Genomic DNA, 18,740 nt, shown 5'->3' with positions numbered 1-18,740 from the left:
GCTGTTTGCGATTACATGTGGATGTTTTATCGTCTTTTTATTTTTTTTTTCTATTTGAGTTAATTTGGGATGATGCGGTTTGCTTCCCCCGCCATTTGATTTTTGCTCTATATGATTCACACGTGCACGGCAATCGAGCTGAAGTTGGAATGATTTACTTGTGGCAATTTTCAATTATACCATTTGCTAGCGCCTTCTCTGGGAAAAGAAGCTCTCATTTTGCAAAAAAAAAGAAAAAAAGTTTTTTGTTGCCATGACGACAAAACAAAAAGTGTGATCTTAAGACGTGAAATTTTAACTGATAATAGTTCCCTCGCAGTACTTAAAGTCCCGCTTGCACAAAAGCCTTTCTTTGCCTTGTTGTAGTTTGTGCATGTCCCCCCCCCCCACCCTTCCTTGTTCTTTCTTTGTGCTACTTATCTTTGGAGAACAAGTCGCTGACAAGGAGACGCATGCATTCCACAGTAGGAAAAAAAGCAGCCTGGTGGTTTCAATCCCACAAATGTCTGTCGAAGATAGATTTTATGAGTGCAATCCTGTGTGCTTCTGTGTGAGCAACATTATCCTCGTGGAATCCCACCACTCTCCGAGCCAAATTGTGCTCGCAATCATTTGTTATGATTCGTGTATTTTGGTGTAATTGTTTGGAGAAGAACTGCTCGGCTGGATCCAAAAATCTTCTTTTCGTCAGTACGAGTCAGATTTGATCTGGCGCCAATAGAACTCCATGTGTGCTGAGTCAGGTTACTCTGAAGTCATTTTCTCATTTAAGTGTGGTGAACTGCCTTTCTAAACGGGCCGCAAAAATGAAAGTAAACGTGTCAGGCACCCAATAGTCTCCTCTACGTTTTTAAAAATGGAATTTTTTAGAACTGTGGCTTATCTTATAAATACAGATAACTTTGTGTTCTTAAATGTACAATGATTTTGTCGGAATTACATAACCATGCTTTGCTTACCTTTTTATTTTTTTTTAATTATTATTATAACAGTGTATGTCCTTTCAGGCCAAATCCAACAATTTCGACTGATAACTGGCTCTTGACAGGCAGGATGCATACAGCAACTATAACAAAGCAGTCTCCCAGAATTTGACTTTCCAATCCCACATTTATTTGATTATTTTTTTTTTTTCAACATATGCCACTGGCAATGTTCGCCAGATTAAAAGCGACAGTCACTGCAGAGAACCTACTGCCTGAGCTTGTGCATTAAATCCGAGCTCACCAAATCGGTGAAGTCTCATCTGAATTGAGAGAGTGCCCGTCTGAATATTAACGCGCTCATTTTCACTTACTTGAGCGCAGCCAAGATGTATTATGCTTTTCGGTGGATTTTTTTACTTCACCAGTAGGGGGCACTCTATAGTTCAGAAAATTCGCTCAATAAATCTCGTTTTTTTTTTTTTTTCTCTTGGGTCTGTTCTGTTTTAATGAGCAAAGTTAAAAGGCACTGTTTTAACAATCAGTTCATGTACCTTTACGCGCATTCCCAGTACAAAATCTTTCTGTACATGCAGTAAACAACTCATTTTTTCAGCAAAGAAAACTGCGGCTTATAACCCGGTGCGGCTTATATATCAGTTTTTATAAACACGTGCCTTATAGGCAAGAGAATACAGTAGCTAAAATGCAATCATTAGGTTTGTCAATCTAAAATAAATAAATAAATAAAATAAACATAGAAAAGTGATGCGGTTTACTGAATACTCGACAGAAGAGCAGCTCGGAAAAAGTATATAAGTATAAAATGCACAGGTACAGTTTCTGCCGCCTGCTTAACGTCAACACTGTCTTCTCTAATTGGCTGCATAGACGTGTGCGGAGATTTCTAACATGAAGCATCGTACAGAACAAAGAGTGAGAAAGAGGAGTGGTTCCTCGGTGGAATCGTGAATAATGAGGGAAACATCTCCAAAGCAGCGCAGCCGTTGCTGTTCCTGCTTGGTTGTCAACTCAGCCTGTCCTTATGCCTGCTTTTTTTTTTTTTTTCCCATCCGCATGTTTGCAGAGCTTCGCTTCATCTTTCTCCCGCGGGAATAACTCTGAATGTTTCAGACAGGTTTGTGATGGAGCTTCTGGTGTGGATGATTTACTGAGAGTGCGAGCACTGAAATCTTCGGTCACCAACGATGCGTTGCCCATTATTGTATTGACATCTCCTTAAACATAAGATGCTCTGTGTGCAAAATACAGTTCACTTGGGTGTTCAAAAAATAATATATTTTTATTTTTTTACTTGGACCTCAAGCAGAAATTTTGCATTACTTTTCCATACGTTTTTATGTGTGATTATGTTTTTTTTTTTCAAATTCACAGTTGAAATCAAAGATTAGTTTGAAAAGACATGAGAGATGTTTGAAGATAGCTGAAAACGTGCAAAGACTGAGAACTATGTCGTGCTCAATTGTGGAGATTCTAACGTTAAAAAGCTTTTTCATCATTTCAACTTTCCAGATTTTTTTATTTTTTTTGGGGGGGTTGTGATGAGTCCGCCCTTCCTGACTACATAAGAACTTGAGCGTCAGTGGTTACTTGAGTTACCTGTCATTATTATTTATTTTTAATAATAATATTATTCAGACCAAGCTATGACTACACCCTGAAAATTTTTTTCCTGCATGCCACAATTTACGGATCAGCTCAGGTCGTCATTTTTTCAAGTTTTTTTTTTAGGAACACGTGCACCACCACCAAGACACTCTATGGCGCTATGTTGTTGCAACGCTAGTAAAAAAAAAATAAAAAAATGTTAGCCCGAAGCTTTGGTTTGCAGGTATATTTTCCATTCCAGATGTTAAATATGAATTATTAAAAAAAAGTGCTAGATTTCTTTTTGCACCCGCCTTTATGTTTGCACAATTCCACAATTTTCTCCGTGCAAATCTGCTTCACTGCTCATCACAGACATCCCCAAGGCTATTTCCAGAATATAACAATGCGCCACAACAAATAAATACAGCATGAGATTACGCTTCACTCGCGGACGCGGAGGATCTACTGGAGAAATAAATTAAAACCGGGAGACACCGAAGAGATCATTAAATTGATCTTCACGGTGATATAGCCTGTAGCACTTGAGAATCATACGGTTAATCCCGACCAAGCTCACATGCACGAGTAGCAGGTAATGCAACAATAAATGATGCTTTTACGTTTTTTTTTTTTCATACCTCATTCAGAGGCTAAATCAGTGTCACTTTCTCCTGTTATCTTGAAGAGCAGCTGTAAAAGTAAATCAGGATTCTTATTATCATAACTGAGCAATTGTATGGAATTTAACAACAAGCAAGAATGAAAAATGTGCCATTATAGCAATGGAATGTGTTTTTTCTTCGAAGAAATTCATTCCTGCCTATTAGCTTAAAAAGTAGCAGTGATATATTTCGTCCATGATTTTCACAATCTAGCTCGGCCAGTGTTAAATTTCCGACAACATAGCAACGTATTAGATAATGAAGGGTAAGAAATGTATGACTTGTTTAAAAAGCTTCTTAGCTAACTTTGTCACGATAAAAGCGTTATGTTGATTTAGTCTTTTCTTTTAATCTATAGCCCACGCAAGCATGGCGCCAGGATTTATTTGGCTAAGGGGAGGGGATTGATTGATAAGGAGTTAATATTTTTGAGTGGCAAACTTGCTCAAATGTATTGATGAATTAAAGGCTAAAGGCTGAAAACTGAATTTTCGCATTAGAAATAAAAATGCTAAAAAATGCTAAATTTTTAGCATCGGCCTCTCAATACGTTGAATATTAATAATAAACATTGCTTACTAAATGTTATATTTTTATTATGTCTGCACTGCATAAATTCAGTTCGGTATTGACTACCATAAAAAATGTTGTTCGCGGCATTTAGCCTACATTTATATCAATATGTGCGAACTCTAACCCAGTGCTTCTCAAATAGTGGGAGGGCCCACAATTTTCCGTTTTTGTGCGTGTCGTCATTGCTTGCTGTAGTTTTTTTTTTAAAAATCCTCCTCCGAACACCGTGAGATCCATAAAAACCAAAATCCGAGCTTCTCGCACTTCGCATTCACCGATGCCTTTTTATTGTGTGCTGTAGCCATTCTTCTGGTGGCCTTATTCCAAATGTCTCCCGCCATATATTCCACGAAGCTGTCTTGCAAAAGGTCTTGCTCCAAAATGTCAGCAGACAATAAAACATCCACAGCCACCCCTACGAAGATGAGGCGGCAAAGCAACTCACCTGTCTGTCACTGTGCTGTAATTGCCCAAAAGCTTCTCAAGATTAGCATTCGAATTGACAGATGGTTCACTTACAGCTTTCACTTTATTGACAGTTGTGGAATTTTTTATTTTAGTCTACTAGACAATGAAAACCTGCACTTCGGTTCAGATGTTCTTTGAGCTTCATTGACAGCAAGTCGGATGTTAGATTTTCTCTGTCACTTATTTTCGCCCAATATTTATTGGTAATGATTGCTGAAATGTTACACTTACTCTCCATTTATATTTACTTTATGCATGTTATGTTTTGGCTTTTCACCAAGATTCATATGGAATGTACCATCTTGAAACAAGGCACGTATAAATATTTCGACACTCATATTTTCACTTGCCCAAATGTAAATCGTGGCCTTCTGTCCCCTTCCATTTGCTCTTGCCCTCTGCCCTGAACTTAGACCTGCATTATGCGTAAGACGCGAGTGTGTTTCCTCATGATGCTGTCCTGCATTCTGAGAAGCGCAGCTTTCCCTGAAGGATGCTGAAAAGTGCATACTGTTTCGCACCTTTATAAGGCCACGGGGAATGGCAACAGTAGCGGTAAGGAAGGGAAAGGAGGAGTGGGCTGGGATGCGCACGGCTATAAAAAAAAAAAAAATAAACAAATGTTTTATTGGGTTATTTGTCTCTCCAATGTGAGCAAAATTAATCATACATCTTCAGATGTGCACTCACAGGCCACATGATTAGGTACACTCGCACAGACTAATGATGTTTGACACTAGAACTCCCAGAGCAGTCATTTTGACGGTATAAGAACTATTGACACAATATGTGAAGATTTCAGACTTACTGCAAAACAATACCACGCCATTACATTTCACATCTAATGGCGGCTAAACTAGATGCAGATGCTCAGCAACTAATTAAAACTCGCCACCAAACACAGATGAGACCTGAGTAGTTCCTGAATGTTGCTTTTAGCCATGTCGCTTTGTGTACAGCAAAAAAAAAGCAATTAGCGCAGGGGGGGTATTTTGCCGAAGCAAACAACCCTTTTTTTTTTTTCACCCCGACTGTGTTCACAAACACAGCCTTGAATGTGTTCCGTGGATAAACATCAAACCTTGTTGAATATAAATGCTTCCCCGTCGCCACATACCAAGATTACTTGTGGGAGTGAAGTGAAGCTTCCAATGCTTCACACTCGCATGAACACACAGTGGGGAATGTGCTGTACGCTGTTTACACTATATACAACCTGCCATGTTTAATAGACGTCCCCGTCACTCCCATTTGGTGTGTGTGCACAAGCACACTCGCAGACCCCGGGAAAGAGCAGGGTCCCGCGTGTTCGTCATCACGCTTCAATAGATGCCATTAAACATGACCTAGCTTTCACTATCGACACCTTCTGGGTGTAATCAGGTGTCATCAGAGCATTCTCACCTGTAAATTTCTCCATATGGCTGCTGGGGAGGTGCGCTGGCCTACTGTTTTCATCTTATCCCCGCCTGTATTGTGATCGGCGAGCGTGCTCGTGCATCGCCCATGCCGATTAATTCAGACACTCGCTGCAATTTGCGATGAATAAGCACAATTGAGAGAAAGTCGACCATAGTTTATTAAAAAATACATATAAATAAATAAAAATTTCCTTTTCAATGCAATTTGCAATTCATAAGCACAATTAAGAGAAAGTCAACCATAGTTTATAAAAAAAATTAAATAAACATGTCGTATGTGTTGATTATCAAATAAACCCAGCATATATTTTTTACGACCTCTTTTTTTTTTTTGGGTGGGGGGTCCAGACAGGGCTCAGTCAGCTAAGAGGGAGACAGCTGGAAGGATTACAAGGAGCTAATTATAAGATATCGGTCTATAATAGTGCAGGATTACATTTTATTCATTTTGATCACAGCGACAAAAAAAAATGCTCGAAGCGTTACACACGTATTTACTCTTTACAGCCAAGACCAGAGGCCACTTTTTGTTTCATGTACTTTGAGTGGCATAAAGGAGCTCAATGTACCATCATGCTTGCTAATAATTCAGGTAACAGCACCGCTTCAAGGATTTGGCATCTGAGCTGGGAAACAAACCCGAGTGGAAAATATTTTTCAAGCATATTGCTCCACTCCAACAACACACTCTTTTGAAGTCAGTCATTTATATTCTCCTCAAGATATGACGATGTGCTGCAGTTCTGAGATGACCACGTATGGAAATGACATCTCGGAATAGTCACAAAGCAAGATGGCCCTCCCCCCATCCGCATCGTCGGCGCGTTTATCCACCTTGGTGCTTTTAAAAATAATTTCCCTCACAATATTTCTCCCTCCGCCCACCCAGGCAGCTGTCTCTCCATGTGCACGTGGCACAGGAAGTGAACCTCGACGTCTTGCTTTGCACCGCTGCTAATATCAATTAAATTAACAGCACGAAATCAGCTGATTATCAAGCCGCTCCTCCTTTATCCACTGAGGCGTGCGGTGTGTGTGGCAGTGAACGCATGTCACCAGCTTGGAATGTGACAGACTGTGTGTGTCTCCCGCATATCTTTTTTTTTTTTTTAAAAAAGCATATGGGTGCTGCACTAATTAAATCCAGAAGCTCAGCCCTTCACCACTGACTGCCGAGCAGTAAGTAACATTGCTGTTGGGGTTCTGTCAGTTCATTTGGCAAAATCAGCGTAGTTGGTTTCCCCTCGTGTGGGTGCTTCAGATTTGTGAGTGAGAAAGGTTGCAATTAATTTAAAAAAAAAATATTGAATACAATTTGAAAACTGATCCAGAAAGCGGATCCGAACATTGTCACGTTAGTTCAGTTCTTACCAACTGGCTGCATGAAGCATAACGCAAAGTACGCAATTTACCAGCAATCCACAATTCAGGTCATTGCTCTAAAACAGCCGTGGGCAAACTACGGCTCGGGGGCCACACGCGGCCCGCTAAACGTTTTAATCCGGCCCGCCGAACTTGAAAAAAATATTAAAAGAATAAACCTTGTTAATGTTTTATTTTCTAAATATCGTGGTGTGTCAAAGACAAATATTGGAATGCTTTTGTTCGCTTTCAATTCAAATGAAATGTTTTTTTGTTTTTTTTTCTCCGATGAGGTGAGGTGACCAAAACACTCCATCCATCTGCTTCTGGTCCGGCCCCTCTGTCAAATTTTAGAACTCATTGTGGCCCGTCAATCAAAAGGTTTGCCCACCCCTGCTCTAAAGTATCACTCAGGTTTTGTGTATGGGACACTCTGCTGATGTAGACGCGCAAGAGGTGTCAGCTGAGGGGACCCTGTATCATGTGAGACCACCTCACTTGGTCAACCTCTGGCTGTCTGGAATCTCTGCGACAGACTGGCAGGCGGCTCGTCTCTATAGAAGTACGGAGCCTCTCTCAGCAATTTCCAGCTGCCTTATCGGATCTAAAGAGTTTAAATGTGTGCCTCCCCTTTGGCCCTCATCCCGTCACTCCCCCCCTTGGCGTTCCCCGTCTATTCCCAGAGCAGAATACATTATCGTTTAGAAGTGAAGGTGATTCTATTCTCTGGATTCTTCCGTTTGCTTTGCGCAAAGTTGTCAAGCGTGCAGATGCTCTCCTTGAGCGAGCTTTTTCGTGTCTGCTAATGCGTAGACGATGGTAATTTCCCAATTTCGCAGCCAGTGAATAACGGCATACGTAATTAGTCTGCACTGCGTAGAAGAATAATCTGTTGGTAGATTGGTGTTGTGTCGTCAGAATCAAGATTTATTGGGGGGGGGGGGGGGTGGCTGGGGTTCTGTGACGTAAACAGCACATAGATAAATAATTGGAAAGCGGCTCCATTTGTCACTGTCACTGCTTCTCTGGAAACAAGTACGCCGCAACATTGTATAAGCAGCGATGTGCCGCTTTTGTTCCCTTCGCTTATTTATCAGGTCGTCCGTCACGCAGCCACTTATGAGTCACTCATAGCAAAGACAACACGGCAAGAGCGACTTCTTCTCCTGCTGTTTGCACTCGATTTGATAGTAATGCTTAGCACTGAGTGGAGGGGTTGTTGTTTCTGAAATGGGGAAAAAAAAAACATACCAGTCACCATAAAAGCGGAATCAAACGTCATCTGACAGTCAATCAAAGCTGACCATAATACCCTTTGAAAAGGACACTTCTCATAAACCTTCACTCTTGAGTTGGATTTCAGTAGATACTTGAAATGAATGGAGTGGCAAGCGAGGATAGTATCATTTTCTCATATTTTCGCTTTCAAGGACACGTGAAACCCAAACAATATAAATCACAGTCCAAACACGGAGCCTTCACCAAATAGACACACTGAGTTGAAGACTACAAAACGGAGATTGTCCAAGAATGCAGCTTCCAGTGTTTAGACTCATTTTAATATCATCTGTAACATTTTAGACGCCACTTTATTTTACTTCCTTTCAATTTTTTTTTTCTTAACACAGAGGGAGACAGCCAGGCAGAGGAAGACAGACATAAAGCCACAGTCAAGTTGTGCGGTTCACTCTGGTATTCTGCTGACATGGATTCCATTAAGTTCTTTTTTTTTTTTTTTTTTGGAGGGGTGGGGGCAGGGCAAAAGACTGCGTGTCAGGCTTGGTAAAAGGTGAAAAAAAAAAAGCACGCCCCCCCGCAAAAAAAAAAAAAAACACGGGTAAGGGAAATTGAGCGGTTCTGAGAGATTTTCCAACATTGTTGAAGCAGGCGAGAGGAGCACAATTCAGGAGGCGTAACGCTTGATGGCGAGATAGCTCGGAGGGAACAAAGAAGATGAGAGCGAAGTTTGAAGACAGGGGGGGGGGGGCACGGAGGAGAATGGAAAGTGATGAGGGTGTACAGTGTGCATGAAGGAGTCGGGGCGGGGGGGGGGGGGGTTGTTGGGCGGCGGGGGGTGGCTGAGACTTTTCAAAGCAGAACTGTAAATGTGAAACTTTTTAGCATCTTATTCCTTATATCGCGACACAAATTCTTTCGCTTCTTGGGCCGAAAACCAAATTATCAATGATGCATACGATCGACCTCATCTCGGTCTGCTATTTCTCTCCCACCGAGTCAGTCGAAGCACCGGACGACTGATTCAGGATAAATGCTCGTATTTCAGCAGCTTCTTCACCCAAAACTTTGTGTGAATGATAAGGCATTGTTTTTCCTGAAGTATCCAAATGATCCCCCGCAACCCCCCCCACCAGGTCATCGTTGGGTATATCCTACGTTGGAATTGTCCGGGGATGAAAAACACCTGGAGGCTGACATAATCCAGCAACAGTCCGTATTTACATAAAGGCCAAACACTGACAGATGAGCGCGTGGAGCTACAGAGCTGCAGCAGCCGTGTTTGTAGTTGAGATTTACAACAACACGGATCACAGTGGGAGCACATCACAGAACTCTGACATCATTGTACGGGTTAGCGCTGAGGCCGTGCCATCTAACGCTCAGACAAAAAATAATTCACACTGCACGCAATGCTATAATGTGGAACTAGTTTTCGTATGATTTGGTTTTTGATTATTTTCTTTGCGGTGATTTTTCGGTCCCTGATAGCCGGGAGACAGTCTCTCCAGGGGTTCCTGGGTCGTCCTTGGGACCGACTCCTCCAACACCAGGGAGGCATCCTAATCTGAGGGGAGGAAGGTGGAGATTTGGAATTTCAGATACAGAATGAACATCGTTGAAGAAGCTGCACTGCTCCTCCGTCCCTCACCAAAAAATTTGAATTCCTTCCACTTGGGGCAGCATCTCATTGGCAACTTGACCTTTTAAGCGTAACCTTGTCTTGGATTTAAAATTATACATAAAATCTTTGAATGTTTATATGGAACAGATTAATTGGATTTACCTTGTTTGCGATGGTAAATGATAACTTAGTTTTCGTATGGTTTCGTTTTAGTCAGACCACTGCGAGGAAGACAAGCACAGGTGGACCAAATAAGCACACGAAACATGATTACAGAATTGCCCCGACGTCACCTCGTATACTCATCGCAGAAAAATAGCGTCTTGTGATGCTGCGATATATAAATCGGCAAAAAGTGCAGTTCTTTCTTTTACAAACATTTCGGCTTCGTGACCGCATCTTTGGTCAAGATGAATCATGACTTGTTGCTCGCCCAATAAGATCTTTTTGAACAATAATGGTCAGAAATGGACCCCTCACTGTACTTTTCATGCTGCAGTAGCTCGATTTTTTTACGTGCTTCATATGCATAGCAACACCGCTCTGGAATCTCCGCATGTTCTCATATTTGCATACCACTCAACAAATGTCCACTCTTCCATGTGCCTCAGACCACAACATCAAACAGAATCCCCGATCAAAAGCAAGAGCGGCCGCAAATCTTCCAATCCAACCAACCTTTTTCTGCTCAAATTCCTTTTTTTTTTTTTTTTTTACTATTCTTTTCGCATATCACTTTGAGCATCCCCCCCCCCCTCCCCCACACCTACGCATTGACGATATTCATCAGAAAGACAAATTACCCAGCGGGCTGCTCTCTTAGCTGGGGCTTTCTGTACAATAATCAATTTGAGAACGTGTGGAAAGAGAAGGCAAGAGAAACGTGAAATTATTCATCATGGTCTCTCCGTTTGCGGGTCTGCGGAATTGCGGGGGATGGTCGGGTCTACCTTCACAGCCCTGTGAGATAATTAGGGGAGAACGAAAAAAAAAAAAAAAAAAGCAGAAAGCAGCAGAGGACTGTGGGCCTGCGAGTGAGGCGAATATAAAAGAGGCGGAGGTGAAGAGTGGTGGGTAGAGAGTTGAGAGATCACAGCATGTTGTTACATTTGCTAGTCCTGAGATGGACGCAGCGGAAAGATACACGGCGAAGGTTGGAGGGTCGTGTGGAGAGAAGAGGGAAGCGCCCGTTTCAACGTTATCTTTGGTTAAACTGCGGTGGGAGGAAAAATGAGCCGGGGTCTCTCCAGAGCCGGGTGTTTATTCAGAGGCTTCGTGTTTCCTCCCAATTAACGGGGCTGAGGAGCACCTCGGCTCAAGCTGTTCTTCCCCATGTGCAACTTTCAATGTTTGATGAGCCAAAGATCTCAAAGGAGACCCGTGTTGTACCTCGAAAGAGCTCCCATCTGCCATTTCATATGTTTGACGTCCTGTCCGATACACCGGAATATAAAAAAAAATGAATCCCAATCTTTGTAAAGTGTCTTTTAATGATTTGTCTTGGCTCGCATCAGTTCCGTCCGTATCCGCACCTTTGGCCGTGCCCGTGGATGAGCCGATATCCCCCGGAGAGATAATTAAAGTTTCATCTTTCACCCCTCGTTGATTTCTCTCCCCGCTCATTCCGCCCACTTTTGCGCTCGCCGCGGTCCAAAACAAACACGCTTGTCGTTAGACTCGATTTCTCCCCTCGAATTCAAACAACCTGTATCCTCTTGGCGACTTTGAACGGCCCGGCCAAAGACGACTGGCCTGACTACCTTGCGCGTTTTTTTGTTTTTTGCTTGCATTTGTTTTTCTTTAAATTGAAATGAAGAAAAAATTCATCATACATCACCTCATGACGTGCGTTTTGTATGTGCTCCGCATCCTCTTACCACAGCCAAAAAAATCATACAAAGGATGCTTTCAAATGAAGCCTCAATAAATGTCTTGCCGTCGCGCGATTCTGTGATGCACGCACGGTGTCAGCACTTTACATTGTCGACTAATTCCATTTGTGTTGTGAAGCGTTTGCATAATAATATAATACGAAAGTGACACCATTTCAAAGATTTTGTTTTGTTAGTTATGTACTTAATCCGGACTCTGCATTTTTTAGCGGATGTTCCTTTGTCTCACTTGTTCCTGGAGACTATTATATACATGCCGGGGAGTCCCTTTCTCTCCTGGGTGTTGAATTGTCTCCCAGATTGATGAGAGTGGGGAATGTTTAGGTCACTTGAGGGGAGATTACAATGTAGATGTACACGTGAGCGCCGTGTTCCGTGCGGGAGTAGTTTGCACGAGTGCATCTTGGTGAGACGACGGCAAACAGATTTTTGCACGCACCTTACGGTTGAACGTAACCACCTGGTAAAAACTGGTCGAGTTTTAGAATTGATTTGAGAATTCTGTAACTGTTCTTTGACTGACCGGTGGTTTGAGGCCTTGATTACATTAAAAAACAAAACAAAACATAAAAAAAAACAGTAAGGCTGGGAGTTCAAAGCAAACATGGCGAAGCAGCTGTTATGCTGCACACAGAATAAGAATAAGAATCCACTAATAATTATTTTACATCCAGGTTAAAAACTATGATTTTTATCGTATTTTGGTAAATTCATTGTGAATGACTTTCGGTGCCTTTTCGCACTAAACACCCCCCCCCCAAAAAAAAATAACAAATGTGTAATAACATGTAACATAGAGTACGTCATGCCAGCTATAAGTTGTCAATGCCTCTTTGTTAAGGCACACACACAAACACATTCTTTTTATTCATGTAAAAGCTCAATTGAAATAGCCTTCATCAGTTTGAGTTTGAATGTCAAACGAATTTGAGCTACAGTATGTGACGACTTCATCTTTGATGTTTGCAGCACAGATCAATGAAATCCTGTCACTTCCTTGTGCCGTCTTTCCTTCATCTCGCTTATTTTTACACTTTGGTCCATCACTACAGTAAATCTGACGTCATACCGTTGTTATGCGACTTGATCCATAAAATATTCTGGCTCTTTACGGAAAGCCAAATTGAGTAGCGCCATGAAAAGACCCAAAACTATACCGCATGGTGTAAAAAAAAAAAAAAAAAAAAAAAAGTACTATGTTTGGCTTTTCAGGCTTCTTTGTTTCTTTGTCTGTTTCATTCCCCTGTGCTTGTATGTCTTTGTCTGGCTTACATGGTGCAACGCATCGCCCTCCTCCGCCTACTCATCCTTATCCTCCTCTCCACCGCCTCTTTTTTTGACCTGCAGGTGCATTCCCTCGTTGGCGCACCTCTCCCGAGTTTTGCCCTCTTATTATTCCAACAGACTCTCTTCGTCATTTTCACCAACACAGGCCATCTTGGAATTACGTTCAATTTAAAATGACTCGTTAAAAGTGCGCACATTAGAATTGTGCCAGCTTTTCGCTAATGATGATCGAGCTTTGCAGTTGATTTCGTTTCACTGAGGTGCTGCTCTCCGAACTTTATAGAGCCGAAGGACATTTCTTCCAGCACCTCCACCAAGGTCACACTGCTCAAACAAAAGGTTTGCTTAAGGGTTGTATTCCTGAATACATTTGACTCAAGGTCTGACTGCTGTCTGCACTTTCCTTCTTTGTTTTACCAAACAAAGCAACCACATCCATCTTGTCCCACAAAGGATATTCATTTTTACTCTCTATATTAACCGGAAAATCTGCTTTTTTTTTTTTTTTTTGTCTTTGTGACCCAAAAAATAATTGCCACACTTCTCTTCCATATTTGATCTACTTGCTAATGTTTCCAATTACTCAAACAGTTCAGGCGTTTTTTTTTTCCCATGTTGCACGGTTATTGAAATGCTAATGCGACTATGTCGGAGTGAAAGTCTTTCATTCAGTGGCTTCCAAGTGGGTTTATTCATGACAATTTACTCCGCTTTGGCGGGATAACACTAATGAGAGGGTCAAAGGTTGACAGTATGTTTTTTTTTTATGCTGCGCAGCGAAAGAGCGACATCTCCGCTGCGTTTATCTCTCTTCTCCGTATACAATAGGCTTGATTTTGCTTTTGTAGCGTCTTATTATTCTTGCGCTCCGTGGCATGGATTTCCTTATAGTCGTATTATTCTGGTATACCTCAAATTCTAACAACTAATTCATTAGGCTTAATTTACCCCGTGATTCAGATAACATGTCATGTGAGCCACACTTCAGATATTGGAATATAACGATATACAAGAGCTGTACGGAAAAGTCTCATTGATGCCTGTCAGGTGCATATTAGGTTTACTAATACTTTTATTATAGCCCCATATATATAATCGACCATTATCTCATGAAAATGATTATAAAATAAATTTGGGATTTTTTTTTTCATCACATGTATTGAAATGGACAATAACAAATGGTAATTAGCGCTTTATCTACACAATGTGGTTCCCCAAATTTATTCCTGTGTTAATGTGAAAAATTGCCCGTGTGAAAATATAATAATAATTTTTTTAAATGTATTTACATATACTTAATTTAAATGCCTCCATTTTTTTAAATAATATTATTTAGTTTTATAGTTTGGTTGAGTTCATCGTAAAACCATTTGAGCAACATCAGGACACTCAACCGTGTACGGTATGTTTGTATGATTGACAACTTTCTTAACTCTAGCAGAGCTCCTCAACCTCCGTTTCACCCAATTCTTCTGCCACTTGACTAATTCTCCTAATCTGCTTTTGTATCTCCGTCTGGCTGCATCTGCCCTTTCTACATTCTCATTTTCTCACTCTCACCTATTTTCTGTTTTGCAGAAGAATAGGATTATTTGAACTCCTGTTCTGCAATCCGGTTTGCGGTTTATTAATGTCACACATACGCTATATAAATAGGATTTGCTGTCATGTACACGCATATAGGCGATGGTGGGAGTCATATACACGCTCTCACGCATGCACACGCTGATGTTTTGTTATCGTTCCCGTGACCCAATTTCCAAGTTACGTGTCACGACGCAAATGCGACTATAAAAGTCAACAATCGCTCGGCCAGATTTAATAATATAATATGACGATGATAAAGATTCAAATTTGACATTTAAATTTGCTGAAACAAAAATAGGATAAAGAGGGGGGGGGGGAACTGAGGTAAGCGAACGCACCTCCAAAAGAAATACCAAAGGTCTTTCAGACGTTTCATCGTTGAATTAACTGGCTTGGCAAATGTTGGAAATATTTATAGTTATCCATGCAAAAACGTCGGTTTGCCTCAGGAGTCTTTTTTTCTTTCTTTTCATTTCCCTGAAAATGATATTCAAATAGTGGCGCTGGACGAGGCCAGCCAGGCAAGCCTCACTGTTTCCTTTCTACGTTGGAGGCGATGCCTGTGTGTATTTTACAAATCTCATGTGCCATCGTTACGAGACTGCGCGGCTGCTGCATCCTCATTTGTATGTGCCGGGATCTTTGCTTTTTACTGCATTTGCTTGCTTGCTTGCTGCTGATAATGTGTTATTTGCTTTGGTATATGCTTGCAAAGGAGCGACACCTCCCACCGGCCTTGGCGATGTGTGTGTGTGTGTGTGTGTGTGTGTGTGCCTACAGCCTGTCTGACCACCTCCAGTATACACGGACTGCACATATTGAATTGTTTGTGGAGCAGCTGTTTCTCCTGCAGCTTTCCGTCCCTCCTGACGGCTTTGGCGCAGAAACGAGAAGGGGAGGAGGGGAGGAGCTTGTTGAGGTGCAGGTGGGGGGTCTCAGACGTGGAGATGAGGGTAGAAGGAGGTCAGGAGGTGGATTGTCAGAATATACTCAAGGATTTTGTCTGCTGGGAGTGCGTGATTCAAAAATATTTATTGTCTTTGGGTAATTGCGATTCACAATTCTTGAGTCTTTTACTGGAGGCAGGTTGATTATACGCAAGACCTTTTCTATTATTCAGTCCGAAACACTTACATTAACCGGAGTTCTGTAAGATTCGTTGCAGTCATCTCGCCATTTTTTTCCCCGAAATTTGGTTGGTGCATGATGATAGAAAAAAAATTTAATTAGATGTGATAAACATAAGTGCAGATGCATTTTTTTAAAAGCTAGGCCATTGTTGACCACACCCACAGTGGCGTAGCCCTCCGTCTAGCAGATCCGACGATGGAGTCGATCGAAATCCTCCTCCGCACAGAGATAACGCGGCATCTCAGATTTACGCTGGTCGTCAAAATAGAGCCCATGAATTTCGCTTTGGTTAAATATTTAGTTTTCGTCTCGCTGGCCCCGTAATCATAAAAGGTATCTTCTTGTCATCATTTTCCACAAACAAGAAATTGGTTACGTAGCATCAAATATGGTGCATCTATCATTTTTTTTGGTGACTTTTATTGGAAATTCAAAATTTTCGAGGATTTTAGGACCACGGTGTATTGAAAAGTAGCAAAGCCAAAGAATAGCGTTGACGATAAAACTAAAAAAAATGAAATCTTGAGAAAACCCAGGATTTATTCCTGAATGCAGAGCTCAAGAGCAATTAGCAGAGTAGTTTTGGCTGCTGTGTCAAAAGTTGCCTCTGACAACCTCAAGCTGTGATGTCAGGTGATAAGGTTGCCATGTGTGCACTGTCCGTCCGTCCCCGACTGCGGGGTAGATTGTGTTCCTCGTTGGATTCTGCCGAGAGGATTATTGGTGCTCTGCTGCAGTCGGCGCAGGCTCCAGAAGACTAACAAGTCAGGCGCTGTCAGATCCAGGGAAGCGAGGCCAAGGGCTATTGCTTTGAAGTGGGCCATGAGATTCTCATCTGGTGGGGATCAGATGCAGCGAGTGAGAGGTGCAAAGCTCCAACTAAACAGGCAAACCGAGCGGGTTGGCTTCGGGAGGTGTCGCGAAACGGAGAACAAAACATTCGTGCAACGTCAAAAGTGCCGGTGTGGAAATGCTACGGAATAGAAACATCCGTAATTCTGCTATCAAAAGCATGTTTAAATATGTTCTTCAGCTCGGGATAATTTGTTTGGGTTATTTTTATTCTTTGTCAGCGCGACCTCATTTTGTCTACCAAGCTTCAACATGGAAACAAAATGTACTTTGTGCTTCAAGTAATTAATGAGATCATTGTTTCCATTTGTCTTCCAAAAGACTCGGTCGTCTTGGCAAATTTTTAAGATAACATCCAAGCTTCCAAACCAATGGTATTGTCAAATAAAACATTACTTGCCTTTCACTCATTGACTGCCGAGGATGTCGAAATTCATCAATCAACTGTTTAATGTCAGGATGTATATATTTGTTCAGTACATTTTTTCAATGTGTGGAGGTGAGAGAGGCTCTTGTTTGTCTGTCAATTTCAGATCTGTATACATAGATCAGCACAGCTTTTGAGTAGAAGATAAAGATTTGGGGGCAGAAAAAAAATATTTATATATATATATATAAATACATCTTTGGGATTTGTGGCAAGTCAAGTCAGTCAAGGCTATGGAATATGACATGACAGTGAAAACATCTGTACCCTGATTTAAATCAATGCTACAGCTTGGTATCACCCGAACAATCAGCAAGCACACTGCAGTACACACAATTACCATCGTCTCACTTTCTTCCTGTCTGAAGTAACCTCAAGCATGTTTTTGTCGTCCCACGAGGCACGCTTTTTATCATGTGACACAATGCTCTTGGTGGAGATGGGAAACGGGTTATTCGGACAGCTGTTTCCCATCAGCATTCGGTAAATTGTACGAGTCAGCTTGTCAGAAGCTTGCCCAGAGCATCGCAGCAGCACAATTCAACCCTGAGAGATACAGCGGGGTCAAAGTAGTTCAAATTACGAGGACGTCCCAATTTCTTTTCCTATATCAACATTGTTTCATCAGGCATCTCGGAAACGAGCGGACGAGCGAACTCGCCTAGCGTCATGTACAAATCTACGGATGAATGTGTTTGCCTCCATCTGGGAGTGATTACGCCTTTTCCTTATTGTTTCCTGTCTTTTCACCCGAACAGAACTCGACTGCCGTTCTGCCGGCTCTTTGTTGGTATGTTGGCTCAACTCCCTTGGCTTGTTCACGTCCCCCCCCCGCAAGTAATTTAAGAGCCAGCCATGCTTTCGAGCAGTCACTCAAGCACTACTGAGCGAGTGTTGGACGACTTGGCTTCTCTTGAAAGGTCCGTCTTGAAAATGGTCATGCAAGTGCATCTGCAATTAAATCCACACTTTTCTCTCCTTTGGCCATTGTGGTTAAAAAAAAAAACAAGAATATATTTTAGATTTTTAAACAGTTGCCAGCTACAACTTTCGGATGTGTTGATTACCCAATCCAATCACAGAACGCGTTCATCACCAGCGAGAAGGCCTCACTGTCATCAACTCGTGATCTGATTGGCTATCGCAACTGTCTATCAACTGTAAAACCTCCACATTCATACAGAACAAACGCCAGCACGATTTTATCTGAAGGCCTCGGACGAATAGTGTGTGCGGCTGGTATTGTGAAATCTGCCCGGCAACACGAGCTAGCTGAATTCTGATTGGATAAAATTTCTCACCTAAAAATACAAAGTTTGGATATAATATGACATGAAATGAAAAAATCCATTTTATTGATTATGTTAGGCCAGCAGAGAAGGCCTTGAAGGCCTTGACCGCCCACCACTGATCAAGAATCACTTCAGTGAAAAGTCTATCCTGCACAAATCTGCAAATATCCATCCAGTGGTATTTTTAGCTGAGTGTATTTTGGTGGTGTTTTTGACATGTGTTGTACATTGTGCTTAAGAACGAGCTGCCAATGATGACCACAAATCACAGTCATCGGTTGGACGTCTTTGGACCGACATGAGTTTCCTTTGTCTACGGTTTAGCTTCTGGCTGCAGGCACGCAGGCGCTTTGGAGTTGAAATGGGATAATTTTTGCTCTGTTGTTGTTTCA

At 41.8% G+C, this 18,740-nt stretch overlaps 1 protein-coding gene across 2 annotated transcripts in view; it reads left to right on the top strand.

Annotated features, from left to right (window-relative positions):
* The window catches only part of LOC148320304 (roundabout homolog 1-like), a 62,544-nt gene that overhangs the window by 26,089 nt on the left and 17,715 nt on the right, over positions 1-18,740 (top strand). The window lies entirely within an intron of this gene.

This window comes from Idiotropiscis lumnitzeri, chromosome 17, assembly GCF_059441095.1.
Source record: "Idiotropiscis lumnitzeri isolate Australia: NSW breed Sydney's pygmy pipehorse chromosome 17, RoL_Ilum_1.0, whole genome shotgun sequence".
Taxonomy (NCBI): domain Eukaryota; kingdom Metazoa; phylum Chordata; class Actinopteri; order Syngnathiformes; family Syngnathidae; genus Idiotropiscis; species Idiotropiscis lumnitzeri.
This window is presented reverse-complemented; position numbering and strand designations above follow the sequence as displayed.